The 23,556-nt window shown below is 37.9% G+C and overlaps 1 long non-coding RNA gene across 1 annotated transcript in view; it reads right to left on the bottom strand.

The window, feature by feature from the left end:
• LOC137482962 (uncharacterized) overlaps positions 1-23,556 on the bottom strand; it is a 113,328-nt gene that overhangs the window by 44,199 nt on the left and 45,573 nt on the right. Inside the window, exon 3 of the long non-coding RNA XR_011004290.1 lies at positions 8,936-8,995. This is a non-coding gene — a long non-coding RNA (uncharacterized lncRNA). The remainder of the gene's footprint in view (positions 1-8,935; positions 8,996-23,556) is intronic.

Consider the following 23,556-nt stretch of genomic DNA (forward strand, 5'->3'; position numbering starts at 1 on the left):
ACCCTGGTTTAGCCTTGAAGTAACCAGGACTTTGTTGTTGCCTTTCAGCAGTTTCATCACTACAGTTAGAGAAGCCCTTCCCTAAAAAGTAACAGACTTAGGGACAGAAAAACATGTCTAGGCAGATTCCAACAAAATGAAACACTAAACTACTGCCTATTTTATGCAGCTGTATGAAAATTAGAGGCAATAAAATTTATATGGCTTGCACACAAAAAGTTTCATACATCAACAAAAAGGACATATTTCCTAGCTTATGTTTCTATTAAAAAAAAAAAAAAAAAGAAGAATTTCTGGCTTTAATTCCCAATTTTCTGCTTGTCTGATGCAGGTGACACTCCCTTGAAAGAAATTCTGTAGCCTTACCTGTGAAACTGGAATTTTAAGATACATCCACAATCACTTCTGATTATACAGGACATGAACATGATAAAATGTCACAGAAAGGACATTCCACAGAATGGAATTATAATACCATCTCAAAAGATCATTATGTTAGGGTTGGAATCAAATATGTATTTTAATTCTGAGGGATTCATGCAGAAATCCATCGACTTCTGTATGCCTTGCTTTGGTGAGACTGTTTGCTTCATGCTTCCTCCAGGGAATACAGGTTCCCATAGGAGCATAACAGGATTTCAGGGCTGCTCTGGTTAAAACCATTACAGATATTGCAATCATCTTACTCTGATACTGATGATCCCTGTGAGCATTTGATCATCTTCCTCTTTTTGTAATACTGCAATCGACATGCAATATCCTAATGGTCTAATTAAGCAATGACGACTCAGGCAGGAGACTTCCTGGGAATTAACGACCCCTTGGGAAGAGCTGATATCCCAAAATACAGCCCAGCATCATTAACTTCATTTGTTTACTAATCTTTAGGAAATGCTTCATGATGAGATTTCTACCTCTACTACAAGATGGAAGAATTAAATTTACTAAGTATTTTAAGTTTCTCATGTTTCAGCTAGAAAATTTCAGACATGTCTAGAGAATTTAATGATCTGTACAATTCTTTAAATTATACTTCATCATTGTGTTGTTCATATCTGGGATTTTAAAACAGGAATTATATATGTGCATTATTGAAACTTCAAGGTCATAAAATGAAACTATTCAAAATCTGAATAAAGATGTTGTGGTTGAGCACTAAAGAACCACAGGAGCATTACAGAGGTGTATTTGGGCAAAGAGGATTACTGACAGAGACACAACTCGCTTCTGGTACTACACAAAGAGTACAAAACCAGATAAGGAGACCTGATGGGATATTGTAATGACCCTCAAAGCTCACCTTCCTCTATCAGGGCTAAGCAGGCTTAATTACTTATTTATAACAATTCCATGAAGTGACACCTTGATCACTGAATGAACCTATTTACACGGAATTTTGAGTTTTAGTCTGATTTGAAAGCTATGAACATTTACAGAATGTATCTCCTGGTAGGGGTGAAGCTACTGAGGACATGGAATGGTTTTAACCCCATGACAACATGGGGGTTTATCACCCCAGATTGTAAAATAAGTGCTTCTTCCAATTTTTCAAAATACCATAATTCCCATTCAAAAGAAAGTTGTAAATACCAAAACACTTTCACTGATTGGACATGAAGTATCAAAAATTCTTGCTGAAGAGAAATTCCAAACTGCAATTTTAAGCGACTCAGATGGTGTACCAGGTAAACTTTATTTTAAATAACATAAATAAGTCTTGCAATTTAGAAAGCCAAGTCTTTTTTAGAGTTCTTAGCCACTCAGTTCTGAGTTACAAAGCCCAATTTCTCAGCCTAAACCCAAGCCAACAATTATCATATCTTGGTGTGAAGACTGAAATCACAAAACTCTAAATTATTGACACTGATGAGGATGAGGGAATACTTAGGGACTGGGGATTCTGGACTGTAAATTGTTTTTCATTACAAAGTTCAGGGATGAAGAACAGTTGGTTGAATCTTTTGTGCTAGAGAAACATTTCTAAATAACATGTTCATATTACCAGTACTAAAACTGAAAAATCTTGAGCAGCAGTATAAATAACAGTATTAATATCAGTCCATAAAAAAGAAACCTTGTTCTGACAGTTAAGTAAACCAACATCAATGATGTGAAAGTATTCCCCCAGGCATCTGCACTTTCACCTGAAAAATAAAGACTTCATCCAAAGCCCATGAAATTAAATAGATTATTTCTGTGAAACGTTTTTTTGATTATGGCATTAAATGAGAATATCATTGAAGAAGTATGTGTTTCACCTCAGAGCACTAAATTTACAGCTAAGAAGAGGAATTTTTTGCTTATTGGGTTTCCAGTATATAACTGCTAAACTGCTTTTACTCAACTCATAGGAAAAAGAATAGCATTATTTTAGACAGGAGAGAACCTAAAGGGAAGATAAGCTCCATGTAATCAATACGGTCACAACACTCCTGGCAGTTCCTTTTCTTTCCATTGTTCTTGTGTCAGACACCTTCTGACATGCTAACAATGGTTCTTGGTTACAATGTGGGGGGAAAAATCCCTTATTCAGACCTGCATATATTACTGTGTAATGCAATATCTTGGTAGAAGAGGACAAATTAGGACTAGACTTGTCACTGAAGATTTTGATAGCTTGGTGACAAAATTCCATTAAAAAAAGGCAAGGGGTTATCCCTTTACATATCTGTGCACATGCCACCAACACAACCAACTGGTGCCTTGCACAAAGTGTGTGCTCCTGGTTTTTAGCTTCAGCACTTCAACTGGGGCCATGAGCAGAGACTTCTAAAGGTCATTGCCAGCCCTGGATTACAGAACGAGCACTGTTCTGATGCTCAGAATGGTCCCAACTATTATGTGCTATGTAGTTTGCTGCAGACCTGGAAATACTCCAGTTTTTCCGGCACAGCAGTTGACTTTTTCAAAGATATCTGGCTGCTTACTTGAATTAAAGTGAACTTTACAGAATATCACTGAAAGCACCATAAAGCAGCAGATTTATTTGGATCTTAGCCTACTGAATGCTAGCTGATCTCTCTAAATCTCAGCACTTTTACAGTTGCCTAATAGCATAGCATAGGCATAGCACTAACAAAGAAGATTGTACACTTGAGCTATTCTATTTAACTAATAAAACAAAGGAAATTAGCAAAGCCTAATTAGCTCTGATCTTACTCGAGGTAAAAGAAGGCAATGAGAAGCTATTATTTCAAATGTGGAATATTGAACGGGTGGTTTTACAGCACAGCAGATGACATCATTACTCTATCCAGATAAACCTCTCAGTATTGCCACATTAATGAGCCACAGGATGAAGATGCTCCTTTGAGCTCTATAGAAAGATCAATATAGAGAAGAGATGCTATGCAGGCTCTTTGGTTCATTTGTGGAGAACCAGTCAATTGACTTAAGAATGAGACTCCAGCTTTGACAAAGGAGCCACATGCAACCTTCAGAACCATCATAAACACTGCAAGTATTGCACATTTATCAGGCAAACTATTCTGGATATGTAATGTCAGAAATTATGAAAAGAAAGACAACTGCTTACAAATCTTTCTTTTTAAGTTGTGTCTCCTATAACAACCTAATGTGAAGTCTTCACTGCTAAAAATTTGTTGTGTTTCACTCTAATGATGAAAGTGAATATATTAATGCTTCAGAGCTGTTAAAGAGTCTCCTAGCATTTCACAATTATAGTGGTAAAACCTTGGGAAGAAATGGCCTAGAAGAATTACTATGAATATAGTTTTCCCTGTTGCAAGGAGTCTTCCAAGAAAAGTATTTTGGAGTTTTTATTCTCACTCTCCTCATACAACCATGTGTGCATCTTAAGTCAATGTTTATTTCCTGCAGTAAAGAAAGCTGGGATTCTATCCTAATAAATGACAGAACAGATGTAAGAAGAAACAAATAAAATGACCCAACAGACAACTCTGTTGACCTGAACTGAATACAGCACCAGTGATGGTAAGAGATGAGGGATTGGACTGGCAAGGACTAGCCGTATTCTGTAGTCACCCTTCTACTGTGGAACCCTCAAAAAAAGCTAGGATACACTGCGTGCTTGTTGTTATTATCAATAATGGGCAACAAATGAAAATACCCTATTTTATTTCTTTTGTAGTCTTTCAAAATTGCAAAAATAGGCATTAAAAAAAGAAACCAGAAAACCTCAGAAGGGATTTACAGGTTCTATACACATAGTTCCTCAGTAATCCCCATCCTGAAATGATTAAAATATAACACAGCAAATCAACACTCAACAAAATTAATGGGATTATTCCGCCAGCCCTCCCCCAAATCAAATAGTTCCAGTTTACAGCCATGAAGAAACTGCCTTAGGTGAGTCTGACAAAATGACTATGAGCCCCTGCCTCCCTTTGGTGTCCATTCCCAAATGGCTCCCTCTTCCTTCCCTGGCCTCACGAGCTCCCCAGGCAGAGCTGACTGTGAGCCTGCTGCTCACCACCTTTAGTGTGCTGAACAGAAAGAGCTGTGTTTGTTGTGACACGGGCTCAGCACCAGCAGTAACATCATTCACATCAATCATTTCTTCAATTCTCTGAGAATAAAAGATAATCAGAAACTAAAGAGCACTTTAAAACCAGACTGAAACAAAGCCAGTTTAATCAACTGTAACCATGTTCAGAAAATATGAGGATATTTCTATGGAATATTTTGGAGTGGACATAGTTCATTCTGCTTATCACAGATTTTGTTTTGTATCCTTTCTGAGCCTATAGAAAAGGTTTATTGTTAAACTGTTAGGGTTTTTACTCTCATTAATCTACCCTCATTTGTTTTTTCCAAGTGCTTTTGATTTGAAGAGTCACATTCAAATGCCACGATCCCAAGGACTAAACGGAGAATATTTAAGCACAGGCCAACGTCTCGCTGGGATTTGCAGAACCTTCTGTAAAGTAAATAAGGCCCTTGTGGCTTATCAGTCGTTGGTGTGCTCAGCTCCCTAAAGGAAGAGAATTGAGGGGATTAGTTAGAGGAGAAATGAAATGTACCTAATTAATTCCCCAGATCCCTGCAGATTATATGGCATGTTTGGAACAGCGGGAAATTGTGACTAAAATTAAAAATACATACCTACAGCAGTGACACTAAGAAATGCAGCCTTTTCTCCTACTACCACAATATCAGTGATATATTAATAAGGTCTGTTACATTTCACAGGTTTTTTATCATTTTATAACAAATTTTCCTGTCGCACTTTTTTTTTTTTTTAAAGCACATAGAAGAAAAATTATGGCAGTTTCAATTTGTCAAAGTCTGAAATGAATTTTATATTTCAGTTCCTCATTCTAACCCACTTTGGAGAAGTACTTCAGTTGCCTCTACATATTCTTACTTCATAGTGGGGAAAAAAATATAGAGCATATGAAAGAACTTTTCAAAACTTATCTTCAGGAGAAGATTACAGAAACACTTCTCTGAAGTCATGCCAATGTCTTCAGAATTCTGCTATTTAGTGTATCTTTTCAAACTGCATAATTGAAACTGATATAAATGTTTCTGCAGGTCCAGACACTTTTATAGGAAGTGCTTCTGCCTGTGTCAATTACAGATTCCCTGTGTTTTCCTCATATGGAGTATAAATAAATATCTTTCCTTGTTTGTCCATTCTGTCCTGTGGTCCTCTCACATGCTCTCATCCATGGAACTGAATATCCACTAGGGATGAAATTAACTTTTCTGTAGGAGCTGGTTGGAATACCACTGTCAGTAGATAGAAATATTTAGAAGTAGAATTTCAAAGTGGTCTTAACAAAAGAGGAGCTGAAGGGGAACATTTGCATTCCCCTCACTGCCAAACTACAGGACAGCATGGAGAAGGGACCGAGAATGTAAAAACAGCTCTGGGAAACATTCTGAGAAATAGTCACAGACAGACAGGAAATCAAGTACTTTTTCATAGAAAGGTAATCTGAACTGACCACAGGGAAGGACAGACAGGAATTCAACAAAACCACTACTGTGTGAAAACCACTCAACTACATCAGTTCCCATTAGACAAAATTACTCAATTTGCAATCCATCAATCATTTGCCATAATAAGGGAAGTAAATACATCATCATAGAGGGCTGTCACAGGATCCATGTCTTCTGCTTTCAAAATAAACACCCAGGGATTCCTCCAGTATTTCTTTTCCATAAAACAGCTAATTGTAAAATAAAAAAACTGGTTTTACTACAGCATTTCAGTGCCAGCAGGACACCACTGTTTTCTGACTTTATTTAAATATCATTATGTCTAATTAAAAAAAAAAAACAAAAAAAACAGTTGAGTAGTTGTGGATATGTCTGTCACACTCCATTAACCCAACTCCACCTACCAGTGGTTTTATAAGAGCCACTAACTGAAAAATAAATTTTAAAAAGGCAGCAAATTAACACTATCAATTGTCATCACCTGCAGATTTCTGGACTCTTTATATTTTAGAACAATATCACTCACATAAAACCTAAACACTTCTTAAAAATATCTAAAAATGTACAATGAGCTACTAATATTTTGCATCTCAACTAAAGTTTGCTGTGGTGTAGAAAGGTATCTGAGACATTTTTCATTAGGATTATGAAGTATTTGATTACAAACATCAACAAAAATACAGAAAACTCACACAACTGAAAATCCTTTCCTGGTTTCCTCTCTCTAGTATCACTACAATTCAGTAGTTTCAATCCCTCGAAGTTCATGCACACATTGTCTCCATTTTTGAGAAATACTGAATTACTTAATTTTTTTCCACTTTGATTCCTGAATGAACTTTAAAATAGTCTGCATCACATTAATTCAAAACTGTCACATGCTAGCAGATTTCATGTGCTACTCAGAATTTTAACTCCTGAAATAGCTAAGATTAATTTGTAACCCAAACTGAAACCCAAAGCACCTCAAAAATCTCAATAAATTTAGGTATCATAGCTAAGCCTATAAGCCAAAAAAGGGAAAGGATGTGGGACCCTGCCTATAACCACTTGCCAGTGGCAGACAGAAACCTTAAAAAATGTATCCATTGTGAGAGATGGAGTTACCAGTGGAGTTCCTCAGAAATGGAATTCTCAGGTTTAGTTTGTTAAAATCTGGGATAGAAGCTTGAATTCTATACTGTAATTCAGCTCCTGCCAGGTACTGCCTTTCATTCACCTTCATTTCAGTCACTTGAAGCCAGTGCTGCTCACAAAACAGGCCAGGCCCACAATTTCAAACACCTCTAGATCCCCTCAATCAACTGTTGGCAGAAACTTGCTTAAGCATCTGCTTAGCTCTCATAAAGCACCTGAAGACAAACCAGGCTGAGCCAACCCTCTCCTGGAAATCTGCAAAATAATTTCCCAGTGCAAAGGTTTCCAAAGGGAAATATATGTAGTATGACCAAAGTATTATGCAAATGTTGTTTTTACAGTGATTTAGCCCTGCCATAATATCTTATGCTGTTATACAAGCAGTGCACTAAGCCTTGTCATTGCTGACAAAAGCAGGCAGGAGCTGGACCAGACATCCTGCAGCCTCAGCCTGAATGTATGGATGCCTTGGGGGCACACTACCTATTAATTTAAAATTCTGAAACTAATTATGTATGTCAGGGTGACCTCTTTCTAATCTACATTCATCACAGAACACAAGCCTTCTGTCTCTGTTGTTCCCATAATAAAATAGCTGCTGATAGACTTATATAATTGACTGTATCTGAAGTGGACTCCTACCATGGTGCTACATTTAAATTGTATGTAATCCCAGCTGAATAAAGATAAGCAAAAATAATCCAGCTATCTCAAGTAATTAACTTCTAAGGTTACATAGTAACATTGGAAAAAAATTATTACCAATGATCTTAAAAACAATGTAACAGAGCACATAAAAGTCACATTCACTGCTGAGCTACCAAGAAATTATTTGCAACATTTAAAAATGCATGTAGCATAATACACAGTCACTTCTATTTATTTATCCCACAAATATCTTGATATGTTCAAGACACACTGATGAAATATGCACCTATAGGCCCCTCAGTCTGACAGTGGGGTTTTTAGAGATGCCTAAAAGAATTAAGTACTCAATTATCACTGATTTCTAAAGGAAACAATATCTAAATCCCATTGAATTTTAAAGAAAACAAAGGAGCAAGCATGGTGGAGCAAGCATGGTAGAGCTTTCATCCTCTGCTGGACGTCTACCCAGACCACAAAGAAAACCAGAAAAAGAAGTGCTGTTGCCTTCTTCTCCAGCCTACCTTGGAGAATTCCTTAGTCACATTTTTAAGAGAAAACAGACTACAGTCCATTCACATGCTCAGCTTAGAATACTAACAAAATCAAACCCCAACAACCTTAAGTTATCTTTTCTTTGGCACGGTTACTTCAGTGAGGCTGGTGACTAAGGAAATTCGAAATGACTTGGAAATAATTTCGATCTGTAGACCTGCTCACTTTTAGGAGCAGTCGCACAAACTCAAGCCAAATGAATCAGACACATAGCAGTCTTTACAGGATCATGTTTCTTCTGAAGATCTTTAAACTCAGAATGACTTCACTGTATTGCATCTGTGAACAGCAAAATGAAATTGAATCATCATTAAAAGGAGACTGATCTCTGAAATATCCTGGCTCAACAAGCGCATGGACTCCAAGGTGTCTCTCTGTCCTTTAAGCTGCACTAGAGGCAGAGGGACTGCAATAAGCAATCAAAAAAGCAAACTTTGTAATAATAATGTGAGGGAACATAACTGATACATCTTTTTTGAAGCATGTTCAATTTCTAGTGGTGAGGAACAGAGAGCTTAGTGAGGCAAAAATTCATCTGTTTTTTCCTCTTAGAAAGCATTTATGAGTACAGCTACACTACAGAAAATTGGAATAACACATTATTGCAAACAAGATCCAGCTTAAAAGTCAAAAGTATATTTATACTTGGAAATTAATATTAACTTTTTACCAGGAGTGCATCAGATGTCTTAAAAATCACAAAAGCAGCAGTCTATTCTGTATAAATGAGCTACAATGAGGAAAAGAGATAGTAAATGCATTAACTGATCTGTGAGATAGTGTACAGTAAATACTTTATTTAATCAGTAACAAACATTAATTTAACATTTAATCATCAGTTAAAAACATTAGCATTTTTAATAAGCAGGTCAGTGTGAGCTTCTATGACACATATTTGAGCTGTGAGTGTAAAAGAGTTACACATCTGAACCATACCAAAGCTTTCTCACTGCTGCGTGTATCTTATTTACCAAATCAACTCTGCTCTTACTCAGTTTCTCATACTTGCAGTCTGATTACCCCAGTATTTATTTATGCTAATAATGAAATATTAAAAGTCCTTTTTCATTGGAATGCGTTTATTTGCACTGTGGAGTGCTCCTTTAGAATCCATCTCCTCTGGAAATGATGGATACTCTACTTTTAAATTCTTCATGCTTTTCTAAAAGAGGCACTTCAGACTAATAGGATATTTGGCTCAAGTGAAATGTAGCTGTATGAAGTTGTATGGATCTTTCATAGAGCACACTATAGGATGTACCAGCCAGCGGTGGGCAATCCAACTCACAGCTGTGAAAGAACTCCCAGAGGCCTAAGGACCTATGTACACCACTTCAGGTAAAGATGAGAGGGTTTTAACCTCATCTTCTCCAATAGATGCACACATATCCTTTCCAAATAAAGCTTTCCCCTGGATAATTTTGTACATGGGAGAACAAGTACATGTCACCTTATGCACTGCTGGTAGGATCCCAACACCACGGTGACAGATGCAGTTTAAGGGTTAGGACAGAATAAAACCCACAGCACAGAACATCTTCCTAGGGTCCTCAAAACCTGACAAAAAACTACTTTACAACTGAAGTTACTTTTCATGACGTTTAGCTGCCTATTTTGCCCATTTGAAATGTCACTCACATTCTGAGAAAACATGAACCCATTATGTTTACTGAAAAACTCATGTGAACTTTACTGAATGCAAAGCTGAGCTCCTGTAACAATATACTACATGGGACTAGTGAATCTGGGTTTACAAATTCCCTACTGAGCTTCAGAAGAAAACATAAAAGACAACTTACTCTGCCAAAGACTGGTATTATGCCCTCCCTGAAAGGAGGTTCTCTGTAGAAGCCACTTTTGATATTTCGTATTTTGTGGTCTTTCCAAAGTCAAAAAATGTACCATTTCAGGAAACATTCACAAAATATCAAATACTACAATAATTGAGAAAGTATTTCTTCAAAAGACCAGCTAGCTTACCTAATACTTTCTGTTTATATTCTTTGTGTTCTTACTACAGCTTCTACAAAAGATGGCATTTCTTTGTGAGATTGCAGTACTTTACTTTTTAGACTTCTTATGTCCAAACAGCTTTTTCTCAAGAACCCTTTTACCTTCTTTGTGTCTGTTTGCTTGCAGCAGAATGTGTATATGTAAACTGCATAAAAAATTCCAATTAGAACAATATATTTTCAGTTCTTTCATTATTGACAAAAAACATTTCTAAAGAAAGATGCAAGCAAATGTTACATTTGTCTGTGAGGGGTATTTGAAGTAATGGCTAAAGAGCAAAACCACTCAAATCTTACGGATCTTTAAGATGTGTACCCCAGAAGTGAAGTTTTGTTCTCACATTAGGGAACTTAGCTAGAAATCAAGAAGCTGAAATTCCATACTGCAACATATTCACAAGTCACAGGAGATCACCCAGTCTACTGTCTGTCATTTGGACATCACTGTCCCTACTGAAGCTCTCAGGCATTTTCTGATACACCAGAGACAGGTTCTAGTACATAAATAAACTTATTACAACAATAATAGGTTGGCTTCCTCCTTGTGAACAACAGTTGTGAATACAAAATTCATTATTTACCCAACAGAATGTTGTTAGCATACAATAGTTTTACTTTTTTTAACAACCTGCTTCTATGTTAGCAATTCTGGTGTAATTTAAGTGATGTCCCCATTAGAGTGCTAAATCATCTTTTCACTAATACAGCAAGAAAGTCATCAATATGAAAATTGCTTATCACCTTAGTTAATGTACTTATCATGCTATCCAGGGCTTAATTTTAACCTGTGTGTTGAGCAACCTGTGGAGCAGCAGCTTCCAGAGGTATCACCATCCTAATGTTCCCTTAGTGGCTTTTATTATTCTTTTGTCAAGAGTTTTAAATTATTTTTTAACACTGGAAAAAGTCCACTTTTTTTTTTCCAGGTAATCTCTCTATTTTACACACACGATATTGCATTTAGGAAACCCCAAAGTGCACCTATCTCTCATTGCAGGTAAGAGATTTAGGAATGAAAGTCACCTTGAAACTTACTAGAATTTGAGGTCCCAAGTAATCTGAATTAATTTACATCCTTTTTTTTTTTTTTTAACTGAACACATTTAGCATCTGTGCTCAGCACAGCATTCAATGAAAGACACCTATTGGCACCCCAAGAGTCTCTCTTAACAGTAATTAAATCCCAATTCTCAACTTTGCATTTCAGCAATGTTCTCTCTAGGTGTTCCATGACACATGACAGCTCTGTAATTCCCTTCCAAAACTGATGCCTCATTTCTTTCACAGAAACAGTCTTACAGTTTTGGGCAGTGCAATGTGAATACATGGAATTAATAGAATGAACTCTTTTCACCGAATGTCTCTTCATTTCAGAATACATACATATCTTTTCAGCACATATTAGTACATGCCAGGCTAGGCAATGGGCCTGAATCAGCAACCTTTCTTTAGTATAAAGAACAGGATTCTTTTGTTGACCAACTTTAAAACATGAGATCATATCTATTCCAACAAGAAATTTCTCCCAGTTATCACTGCCCTTGGGGAAAGAGATGGTAAGTCAGAACTTTACCATCCACTGCATGACAAAAAGGCACTTCTGAATCTTTCAGAGGCTTGCTCTGCTTCAGGAGGCAAGTTTTTAATGTGGTCTGTGGCAGTGACAACACCCCTGTACCATAGACAAGATTAATCTGGACTTTACTGTACGCCCACCAGGCTATCCAGAGCACCTTTGTTCTCAAAGCTTTCAGTTTTCTTATTATTATTCCCCTGTTCTCACTAACATAATGCCCAATAACATCTTAAATGAGATTTGCACTGACCTCTAAAGCAGTGAGAAGTGAAAAATAAACATACTGAAATAATAAAGTGCCAAGCACCGTGACCATCAGGCATTTGCATTATATTTTACTTTTGAGAGAAGAGAGTCATCCTCAGAAAATGAAATTTTGAACCAACCTCTCTATACAACTGATCTGTTGTGATTAGGATTCACTGCTGAGTCTATGCACTTATTTCTTAGGACTTCATCCTGAAGTTCAAAGTTCCATTTCTTGACACAAAACTTAAGAGCATTCAGAAGTGGTTACAAAGCTGTGTCAGTCCCTTTATCCATCCCACTGATGATAAATCCACAGCTACAACTCACTTTCAAATTGTCACAAGAAGTTCAGCTGCTGTTAAAGAGTTTTCTGTAGCACTCTCTGCAGAATTGGCACTTCTTTTGTGCAAACCTCTTAACTAACTGAAGCTAGGAAGTGCATAACTACCTTTTTCTCCATTAGGAAATGACTGATGATTCCTGAAGAAATCATTGTTACGGCCCTTGACAGAAAATAACAAAATGGGGATTTTGTATTTCCGTTGAAAACACAGTTCTTTACAAGTTCTCATGTAACTTCATTTAAACCCTTTCAAATGGGAATCTTTTCATCTCCCACAGGCAAAGACCATCCCCACCTTTTCCTTTCAGTGTCAGAGGAAGAGCTCTTCTGCATGCCCATTTCTGGCAGTCAGGGATAACTCTGGGTTTGTCAGTGATGACTGCACGGCCTGCACACCTGTTCTGCAGAACAGAACAGCTAATCCTGGGTTATGACTGATCCAGCTCCATCAATAACTCACACCTCCTCCTGTACTCACAGAGCCAATGCCATGCTCAACAGATGTTTATGGTTGTCTCACTGAAGACTCTGGACTGATGCTTAAAGTTGTGCTAAATTTGAACTGCTTGGCAGAAACCAGCCTCACCGAAAGTCTGTCCTCACTTCTGCTTAGTCATTAATTTATTCGCTATCAGCCAAAACAGCAGCTCATGGAGATCACACTTTTCCAGGAATCAGTGATGGGAAAAGACATGTCACTACCGATGCTGTAATGAATCTGCGCTTTATATGCTCAGAAGCTTCAGAAGTACCTGTGTGTTTCACAGTGATTACGCAGGGAGATGTGGATTACACATGGACCTACACAGGGAGCTGCTTTGCTAGTGGGATTTTATAATTTCAGCTTTTACCTTGAAGTGTAGCTGTACTTTTACATTGTAGGAGATGACACCAATAACATCTCCTTTCACGTATTCACAAATGAAAAGCAATACCAGTACTCAGAAAAAATTCAAAATCTTCATATCACTAACGAGTTAAACAGAGGATTTCTCACATATTGTAGGCAACCTGTACACAATAAATCATACTACATACAACACTTTCTCAAGTTGCATTTTCTGCTGTAGTGGCTTGGTGTGAGAGCTAGTTACCAATCTTTCCTTTCTTCCAAGACAGAGTGAGCCATTAAAAAAATAATTTCTTGAGCTAATTTAAAATGGTTTGAGTAGACTTACAAGTTGACTGGCAGTAATTTTTCTTTTTAAAATAATTTTATTCTTAAGATTCCCCCAAACAATATTTTTTTTAATAATCCATTATTTGTGATTCTGGGTGGACCATATTATAAATGTTGCAATAATCACACATTCAGTATAGCCTGCTCACACAATATAATGCAGGTAGGAGCACAGGAAAATAGGTCACAAGAGCTTACTGATGTGCAGCTGTCAAACCTTTTATTCATCTCAAGGTTTGGTGGTTTCTGGACAAATGCACTATGATTGAAATCCCATTGCAGAAGTAAAGCTTTCAAGGTGAAATAGTATTTCATTTTCATTATCATGAAAGAGAAGAAGAAGAAATATCTGCAATAGCAGACTACCACAGCAATATGTTAAGATTGGCAATTGCAACATTGTTAAGTGTAAATAGAATGGAGTTCATGGCTGTCTTTTCCTTTCCCCAATCCCCATTTCTTTCCTTTTCTTTCTCTGTACTCTTCCAGTAAACAGAAGTTATAAACAAGAAATACTGCACCGAAAAGAAGTGCTTTTGAGACATTATTCACAATATCACCACCTCCTCTGGAAAAAAAAGACACCACTATGTCTCAGGCATTTTACAAAGAAAGGCATAAATGGCAAAATAATTTTATTGCTACATATTAAGCAAAAAAATATTTTTACATATTAAAGAACAAAACTGGGACATTTTGTCTGGCAGTATAAATCAACTCTCCCGGAAGAAGGCTGCCCTCTGTCCTTAAACCCATGAATTTGTCACAACACCATTCCCAGTACTGTTTTCCAAACACAAAAACAAGCAGCTGTCTCTAGTGCAGCAGGACTCTCATGCCAGCCCTCTCTGTCTTTTTCCCTTGGGTTGACAGGAGCCTCTGGAGTTGTCAGGAGCAGCACTGCCAGGCAATACTTATTCCATTGCCACATCTACCCATCAGGGCTCTGTCCTGCAGCAACCAAACAATGAGTGTGGGCTGAAAATCACCAGCCAGCGCCAGCACCGCCCAGAGCAAAGTGGGGATGATCAGGGAGTGAGCTGCACAAAGGATGTAGGCACTGAACGAAGGATTTTAATTACTTGTAAAGAAGATGTCAAGATATGGCCATGTGGGGGGGATCAGCAACCATTACCATCCAAATTTTGGAAGCATAACCATTAGGAACAGAGAAGGAGGCAACGCAAAGGGCAGCAGGTTTAGGTAAAAATCCTTCCCAGGGATGATGCCCCCATCCAGCTCTAACAGGAACAGGTCAAACTCTACACAGAGCAGGCACAGCAAGCCTGTGCCAGCTGATGTTAGGATCATATAAAGGTCCCCATTTCACCAAGCAGAAAAGAGTTAATTTAGTAGTACAGAGTGTGGCCTCAAGGATCTCTGACCAGAAGCCACCCTGGCCATCTGCAGTCAGACACAAGTGGCTTTCTGGCATAGACTTCCCTGCTATCCCTACCCAGCAGCAAAAAAAGGGCTGTTGGCTCTGCCAAAACAGTTTGAAAGAAGCCTGTAACCAAGGTGGAACCAAGACCTCACTGCAGTCAGCTTACTTAGGTTTTTTAATTCACTTACATTCTGCAGTGTAATTTTTTCCTCTGTCCTTGCCATGTCCCAATTTATTTTTGCACATTCTACTTACTGGGTGAGTTTGGCATCTCAGTAGAGAGAGGAAGAGAGCAGCAATGAGGGTGGGCAGTGCTGCACCAACCTCAATACAGGGCTCGGGCATGAGAAACTGTTCAAAATACTGTACAAAAGCCTGGGAGCATGTGAACTTGAAATATTCACATAGGCAGCACTGAGTGCCCCAGACATTACATTTTCTGGCTGTAACCAACACTTTATGGCACACAGATGTTTATTGCTATACAGGAAAAAAGAAAAAAACCTAATTTTTATCCTTTCCATCAGTGAGAGTGCTACAATATCACTGCACCATATTATTAATTGATAGAGATGAATTGCTGGATGTTGCAGCTAAACTTCACTGTTTCATTGATCTTGAAGCATAAAATGCTTAAAAAGCCAACAAACTGTATCTCCACGACACAACAAACAACCCTGTTCCTTGGAAAGTTTTTCTCTGACCTCTTAGATACATGGTAAAGGGTAAGCCTAAAACATCTGCTGCAAGATAGGCTTCAGAGAAATCTAATTAACACCATGTCCAGGAATGATGACAGCAAATGTATCCTGGATAAATTCACTGACAGGAGATCACTTTGTTATGCCAGCACAATTTTAGCTTGGAAAGGAAAAGATTTGGAAAAAAGTCTTCTTTGAAAAAGGTCATATAATATTAAAATGACAACTTATGGCAAAAGAAGGAGAGAAACACCACTCACGCACGAAAAATCAAAATTGCACAACAGAAAAAGAAGCTGAGGGGAGAGGTCCCATCTTCACTTACACTGGACCTTGAAGCAGTGAAGGTCAACATATTAAAAAAATGGCTGCAGACATTCTAGTGAACAGAATGTCAGTGGCCTGAGCTGTTATGAATGTTTTAGAGACTGTTGAAGGTGTTGTGACTGTAATTACAGCCCAAATAATGGCCTCAAAATACTGAGAACGGATTTCACTCTCTTTTCTGCTTTCATTCAGCAGCAGCTTGCAATCTGAATGACTCCATTGCTAATGTGGTCTAGGATAAACTCCCTGCAATCTACAATCAACTGCTCTATCACCTAAACAAGAAGGAATGCAGCTCTTTTCTTTCTAGATGTTGCCATCTTACAGCTTTGCAGCTCCCTTAAGTAAAAGCAAACGGAGACCTGGTTTTGAGTACAAGTGAATAACTCTCATTTTTATATGTATGGCCTATGTTTTACAGTGATTTTCACTGTATTGATTGGCATTGCCCAAATCTATTTCATTGCCTCCCCAAAGACTGAACTCACAGAAGGAGATCAACAAAATATATCAAGTTCATCAAGTTTAGAACTGTTTTTCAGCATTTGTGCTGCCTCTCTTCGCAATGACCTTTCACTGATAGCTTTTCAGAATCATTTTCAGAATAACGGAAGAGAAGGAATGGCAGCCAGGTTTGCTCTAAGTTTTGTGATAGGTATCTGAGAGATGAATGCCTTGATTAAAAGAACCTTGATTGAATTTTCTAATAGAAAATTGTTCATAAGCACAAGTGCCCCTTGTTTTTGGATCCTAGCTTGGTTTTCTTGCTTACAGAGATACTTTATGTAGAAGGAAAGAAGAGAACAGACACTAAACCCAGCCAGTGCTCAAGCTTGTCATGGTTAAATGGTAGGTGGCAGCACAAAACAGACTGTCAGGCTCTGTGTTCACTTTAGTGCTGATTTGGACAAGAGTTTTCCTCTTCGATCAGAGTTCACAGGTTCCCATAAATAACGGGTGACTTCATAGGACTGTTCACTAAATATTTCACTTGTGACAGGTCACGTTTCAGGAAAGAAAACAGAGCTAACCCAGATCGCAAGTAACACACTCATTCATTTTGACTTACAATTAAAAAATTGTCAGCCCAGTGTTATTAAATGATTCCAAGAAGATTGATTTTTTTTTCCCCCCAGGGTTCTTTTTGTTTTGTTTTTTAAAGGTAGACACATGCATTAGAGCAATCTTTTGATCACATATTTATGGAGTAAGTAGTGTCTAGTGGGTAGAGAGGAAGTTGCCAATGAGGCTTCCCAAATTTCTCTTTTAAGCTAAACCACTGATCTCTGTGTTGCTTTTGGCAAGTCACTTTTTCTGTTAGACTTGATCTAAGCATAATATACTATAAATAATGCAAGTATGCTGAAGACTATTTAATCTCTGTAAATCATATTGCAGGACTAAACAAAGCAGAGACCCAAACACCCCTGTGGTGGGAGGGGTATAAAACCCCAGCTGGAATACATAACCCAGTAGTGTCTTTATTAAGGTTTCAAAGGTCAGTCTCAAAACAAGCAATTTTCAACTATCACTGACATGTTACATGCATCTCCTTGATTATTTTTTATTAAAATGTTTCCTTCAGCCACTGACAAAATGACACATTCTGTTAAGTGCCAATAGTAAGGGCAGATGGACATTTTTTTTTTTAGTTTCATGACAAATTTTTCCATCAACTTCAATCCTGAATAGTGCTTTTATCTTATGGTTTTGCATTCACTTTGAACAGAGAAAAATAAGACTATGCAGTTTAACATAGTGAGGAAGCAAGCTTTTGATACAGAAATTTGAATAGCTCTACAACTGTTATTTAGTTTCCATTTTAGTATCCTGAGATGGGATCGAAGCAGACACCCCATCTCCAGCATCCCCTAACTGCTACAAAAATGAAGGCAGAAGGCTATTTTCAGTTGGTAATGTCTGTGCTGCTTATGTGTAATAGCAGTAGAAATAAAAAGAGATTAAGTTATCCATCAGCCTTGGAAGGATTCTCCATGCCCATGAGACAGTAAAAAAGAAGCTTTGAGATGTTAAATCAAATAGACATTGCCAAAGAGGAAGGAAGCCAAGTATTGGTCAAAGACACACAGGTAGACAAAGGAAGCAAGTATGCTGGCAATCTCTGAAATTAGTAAAAAAAAAACTTGGATTTGCTGTTGAAGAAATACAGGCTAAGAAGGTATTAAAGAATGGATGAAGGGTGAAAAAAAATTCAAAGAAAAAGCAAAACCCAGGGACAATATGCCTTGACTGAAGGAAAAGAACAGGCAGCAGATACAATTTTAATCAAGAAGCAAATACTGAAAAAGAGGGCTGACAACAGTGTGTAAAATAAGTAGAGAGATAAAAAAATGGAGAAAGAGTAGTAAAACACACAAAACATTGTTCTCTCTCAAATCCTGTCTTTCAGTTTTCTGATTCAACTCTTCTGATATTTATTCTTCCCACCTCTCATCTTCCATATCCACCTTTCTACAGCACTTAGCAAGATTCTCTCAGCATTCTGCCCTTCTGTCCCCCATGCCCCCCAGTGTTTGCTGCACAGACACCACCCAGGCTTTAGCTCCGATGTCATTCTTCTCTATACCCCAGATCTACCCCTGCTCAAACTAAAAACTGAGCTGCATCTGCGACCTCTCCCCTTACCTATACAACTAGGAGACACCTTAAACCCTCATCCACCCCTAACATCTTCCCTTCTCTCTCCCATTAAATAAAGTATCCACTATCTTCCCAGCATTCCTTCTCTATCATCTTTTTGGGGCTCAGGCTTCTCCTCAGACATCCAACCTCTCTGTAGTACCTCACATCCAGAGCACACCAAACCCTCACAGAACTTTTCTACAAAGCATGCATTTAATTATGCAAATTTTCCTACTAGTCTCTGAAAACATAAGGGTCTGTAGGAAAAACAGTTTCTTTTGAAACTTCCTCCTTTTCCTGTTGCCTCAAACATGAGCTGCTCATCTCCATGTTCAAAGCCCCTCTAACCCTCTATCTTGCTTGAGTCTCACTGAATATCAGGAGGCCAACCCCCACCTAAGGTTAGGCCATGACCCCAGCATCTTATATCTGCTTGTTACATTTTTAAAAAGCACTTTCTCTCCACCTGCTCTAACACTGGGAAGATATCTCATAAATATCCACAACATCATATATTATTCCATTATACATCTTCCAACAGCTCTTTAAACACACTATGATGCCCACAAAAGTTTTAACAATGCTCAAGTCACTTGTTTTCTAAGTACACAGCCAGCTAATACTGTTTGTTATGTCCCTGTCCATCCTCATCTGTCTTATCCTGTCAAAAACTTAAAGGATAAGTATTTTTGATCTGTGTTCATACTGTGTCTGGCGTAGATCTGAATTTCCAGATGCTAGCACTCAGAGCCACAGTCCCTGTGTGCTGTATTGTTAAATATATATACAGGTACTTCAGTATATCATGCAAGCATAAAGCCCTATGACACGTAGAATGAGGTCCTTTTCAGTGAAGCCAAAATTCAAACCAGGCTCCAAAACCTGGACTTTTACATCAGTTCTATTACTAAATCCTGAAAAAGAAGCTCTGACTGAATTTATTGGGAAGCACTAATGAATTGCAGCACAAAACACAGAGACATAAACTTTGTTGGTATTATTTCTATTATGATTAAACATCAACAGTTATAAGAAATGAGTATTTTCTGTATATCGTGTGTTTATTATTCTTTCTCTTGCTAAAATAGGAAATGTGAAGCCACCTGAATTCTAATTTGGAGGAGAAAGTATTTTGGAGAGATGTGCTCTGATTTTAAAATATCTAAAGTATTCAGGATTCTTTAATTAAATCAAGATTTAATACAAATGAATGAACAAAATATTAAAGATTCTAGGGCTTCAGAAGCTCTCAGCTGACCAGAGATTCACTTATTTACCACACTTTGAAATACGCTTGATTCCTCAAAGCCATATTTTAAAATAAGCAATAAGTCTGAAAAACCTCAGTGTTCTAAATGAAATCATTATTCTGCAGACTGAACCTAATGCTGAGGTAATGTAGAGTCTGTCCTTTCCAAATAAATCACTCTTAATAAATGTTCCTCTCTACTCTCAGGAGCAACAGAAATCTCTAAGGCAGCAACAAACTAGAAACAAGGGCAAGATGCAATAGTGAAGCAAGAGGCAACGTGATTTAAAGGTGAAAGGATTTGGACATGACCCTACTGGGCATAAAGAGGCAGAGAATCTACATTTATCATGACTGCCTAGGGCATCTTGTTTGCAGAGTCCGGACCTCTGGTGAACAGCTTACTGCAATTCCTGTCTTCTAGTTTTGAATTTTATCAACTTGATTTTTATGTCAAAGAGACGAGAAGTACACTGGTTGCTGTAAATCAATTTACAGCAGGGAATTACCACTATGTATAGCAGACATTCATAATACCAGTAGAAGTGCTATTATTTTTACCAGAATTAGTAAGTTTTAATTCCCAGGTATGAAGAAGACTTCTTTGGAAAAGTTAGTGCAAATTTAAAACCAGACAACTCCACAGATACCCTTCTTTTGGTAGAATGATGCTTCGTTTTACAAAGTAAATCAGAGATAAAGGATCGCGGCAGAGGTGAGACAGAAACGATGTTAAAAACGTAACCGAAATGAAGATTAGACAAAGGGACACAGCAGGGGAGCCATCCAGAGTACACAGGGCAGCACTAAGAACACACTTAGGACACTTTGTTGGAGTTCTTAAGCAAATTGCACCACTTACTGAGACCAGGGAAAGATCCTTTCACTTGTAAAAGGTTGTAATGGCTCGTCCTTTGTGAGTGTGAGCATTCCAGACAAAGCAACTCCAGTTAGACACTGGTTCTGCTTGGACACCCGTAGAGGTAATAGCATTCAATGACATCTTCTGAGTGACAGGCCCAACACAAAAGGACTTCTCAACTGCACCTGGGATGAGGTCAAGATACACACACAAAATCACACAGCAGAAATGCTGACGGAGAAGCACAGCAGAAAAGCAACTTGCTCACACAATCTAAATCCCAGAACTATGTCGTTCAAATTGAGATTTCGAAGTGATGACCCCTCTGCTCAAAGTCATGCCAATTCTTCTAGCAGATATCTGCTCTCCAGAGGAGTAGCAGTTATACACCAGTCAGGCCCCACACCAGCAGTTTACTCAGCGTTTATGTCACAGTTTATTCACTGAGTTCATACTTAAAGAAAATTCTGGATGGATTTTCTTTTCCTCCTTCAAACAATAAACAGATTCTTTAACAGTTTGCACACAAGGTCCACTGCAATCTCCTCTAAAAGTCCTCCTAGAGAAAATATATAAATAAAAATTCTTGTGTGTTTGGTAACTTTACTTCTATAGAGGACAGAGAGACCTATGCTGAGGTAATACTCCAATTATGCATTCCTAGGTAATGAGCTTTATCTCTCAGGATCAATTTTCCATTAATGGCATTCAGTGCTCCATCCAACTTTCAAATTAATTTGACCTGTGAACCTGGGGTGTTCTGATGCTGTTTCTGAAACTACTGGAATGTAATGTCAACATAACACAGAAAAAACTATAGCAGCAAGATTTTAATGGCCAAACTGATGCTTACTGGGGGATTTTAAGGCAGCATAATGGCAAGTAGGCAGCCCAAATTCAAATGACAATTAAAATAAATAAGTCAGAAATAAAAACAGAGTTTTCTTCTCTTTCTACCTTAGCCATTAAGTCAGTAAGAGAAGCAATTTAAAACTGCTTTGTCCAGGACTGTCTGAGGCAAGAAAAGAAAGAGTGCTATGCTATTGATCTGCAAGAAGTTTATTTCTTCCACTCTGCAATGTTAAAGGAATCAATCTCTTAACTAAAGGAAAAATAACGGTGTTGATAATGAAGATGAGGGCTGACCTTTGGTAGGACAATGGGTGTTGAACTGGTGGTGTAACAGCCTAATGCCAGGTCTGAGTGCATCTCTGACATGCCAGCTGGGAGGTTATGAGCACTGCAATCAATTCCTGACAGCAAAAGGGACACCTCCAAAATGTTCAGTGGGACAAGCAAATTATTAGGACACTGTTTGCATTAATCTCTGTGTTCTGCATGGCATAGGTGCATTTTATTACTCACTGTCTAAAAGTCTGAGGACATATTCAAGTGAATGCAAATGATCTAACTATACTCAGTGTAGGCTTTGAGTACATTGACATAGATATGTATATGTGTGGCTGTATACATGAGCTTGCATTCCCACTGTTCTATTTCATTTTCTTTCTTATTCTTATTATTTTTTTAGTGGGCATTGTTTTGATTTAAAAACAAAAAAAAAAAACCTGCTATACCAAAAAAAGAGTTTGTTGGAAAGGGATGTTTAAGCTTCTAGAATCATCCCTTTTGTCAGAATCCAATACCTTGTTACAGGAAACAAAGATTAAACTGTTTCCACTTATCTGGAAGGGTACAGCAAAAAAGATAAGAAATGCAAATTTCTTTCTTGCATTTATAATAAGCAAGCAACACCAAACATCAATAAACCTTTGGCATTGAGGTTTTTGCTGTGATATGCAAGTCACAACTAGTTTAAGAGTCATAATTAAAGATGTACACAAATTAATTTAAATCTTGAAGGTACTTAAAATACCTGCTGTGTTCCAAGAAAAATGTTATCAAAGAAATAGTCTGTTTTATCCTTGAAAGGACATCTGTTGATCAGTGGAATGAGAAAGTACAGGCACACAGAGTAAGTCCTGCAGATCTCTGGGAACTGGGGGCTATATGGAAAGGATAAAGATTGCCGGGTTACTACAGAGTAAGTCCACAGACCTTCAGAGTAAGAACTGAGAAAGCCTGTCCTCTATGCAATTCATCAATGAACAGAGGCACAGATAACAGCCGCTGAGGTTACAGGCATGATCAATCCCTGACCTTTTCACTCCACTCTGACCTTCCTTTAGCTGTATCTGCATAAGAACTACAGCCTGATTCACAGGAGTTTTTGGTGGTTATTTATGTTTTTGATTTTTTTCCTTTCCTCATTTTTCTCTCTTTGGCCTCTTAGAAGATGATACAACATACTATTTTAAGTTCAAGGATGATCTGTGTTTTCACCTACAGCAAAGGAGAAGAAACAAAAGGCACTACAAAGAGTTGAGCCTAACAGAAAAACAGGCTATGATTTCCAGAGCTGGCACCAGCAAGCAATGGAAGGATTCAATTCACACCTCTAGGAAAGCTCATGGAATACTTGCTTTCTTCTAAGATCTCCACAAAAAATAAATATCCCCATCACCCAACAGGCTAGAGGATTCCCACCTGGATAAAGGTGTGCACTCTCTCTCTCTTCCATTATACCACTGTGCTGTTCCAGGAAAACATCTGCAAGGGCTTAGGAAAGTTACAGCTACCACAGGATGCTGCAATACATCTCTTCAGCAAAAGGGCTGCTGCCTGCACTTCTCAACTACTCTCTTGCATTTCCCAAATCTGCTTGGTCTTCCTTCCTCAAGGAAAGGCAGATAAGGCCAACCACA

This window comes from Anomalospiza imberbis, chromosome 15, assembly GCF_031753505.1.
Source record: "Anomalospiza imberbis isolate Cuckoo-Finch-1a 21T00152 chromosome 15, ASM3175350v1, whole genome shotgun sequence".
Lineage (NCBI taxonomy): Eukaryota > Metazoa > Chordata > Aves > Passeriformes > Viduidae > Anomalospiza > Anomalospiza imberbis.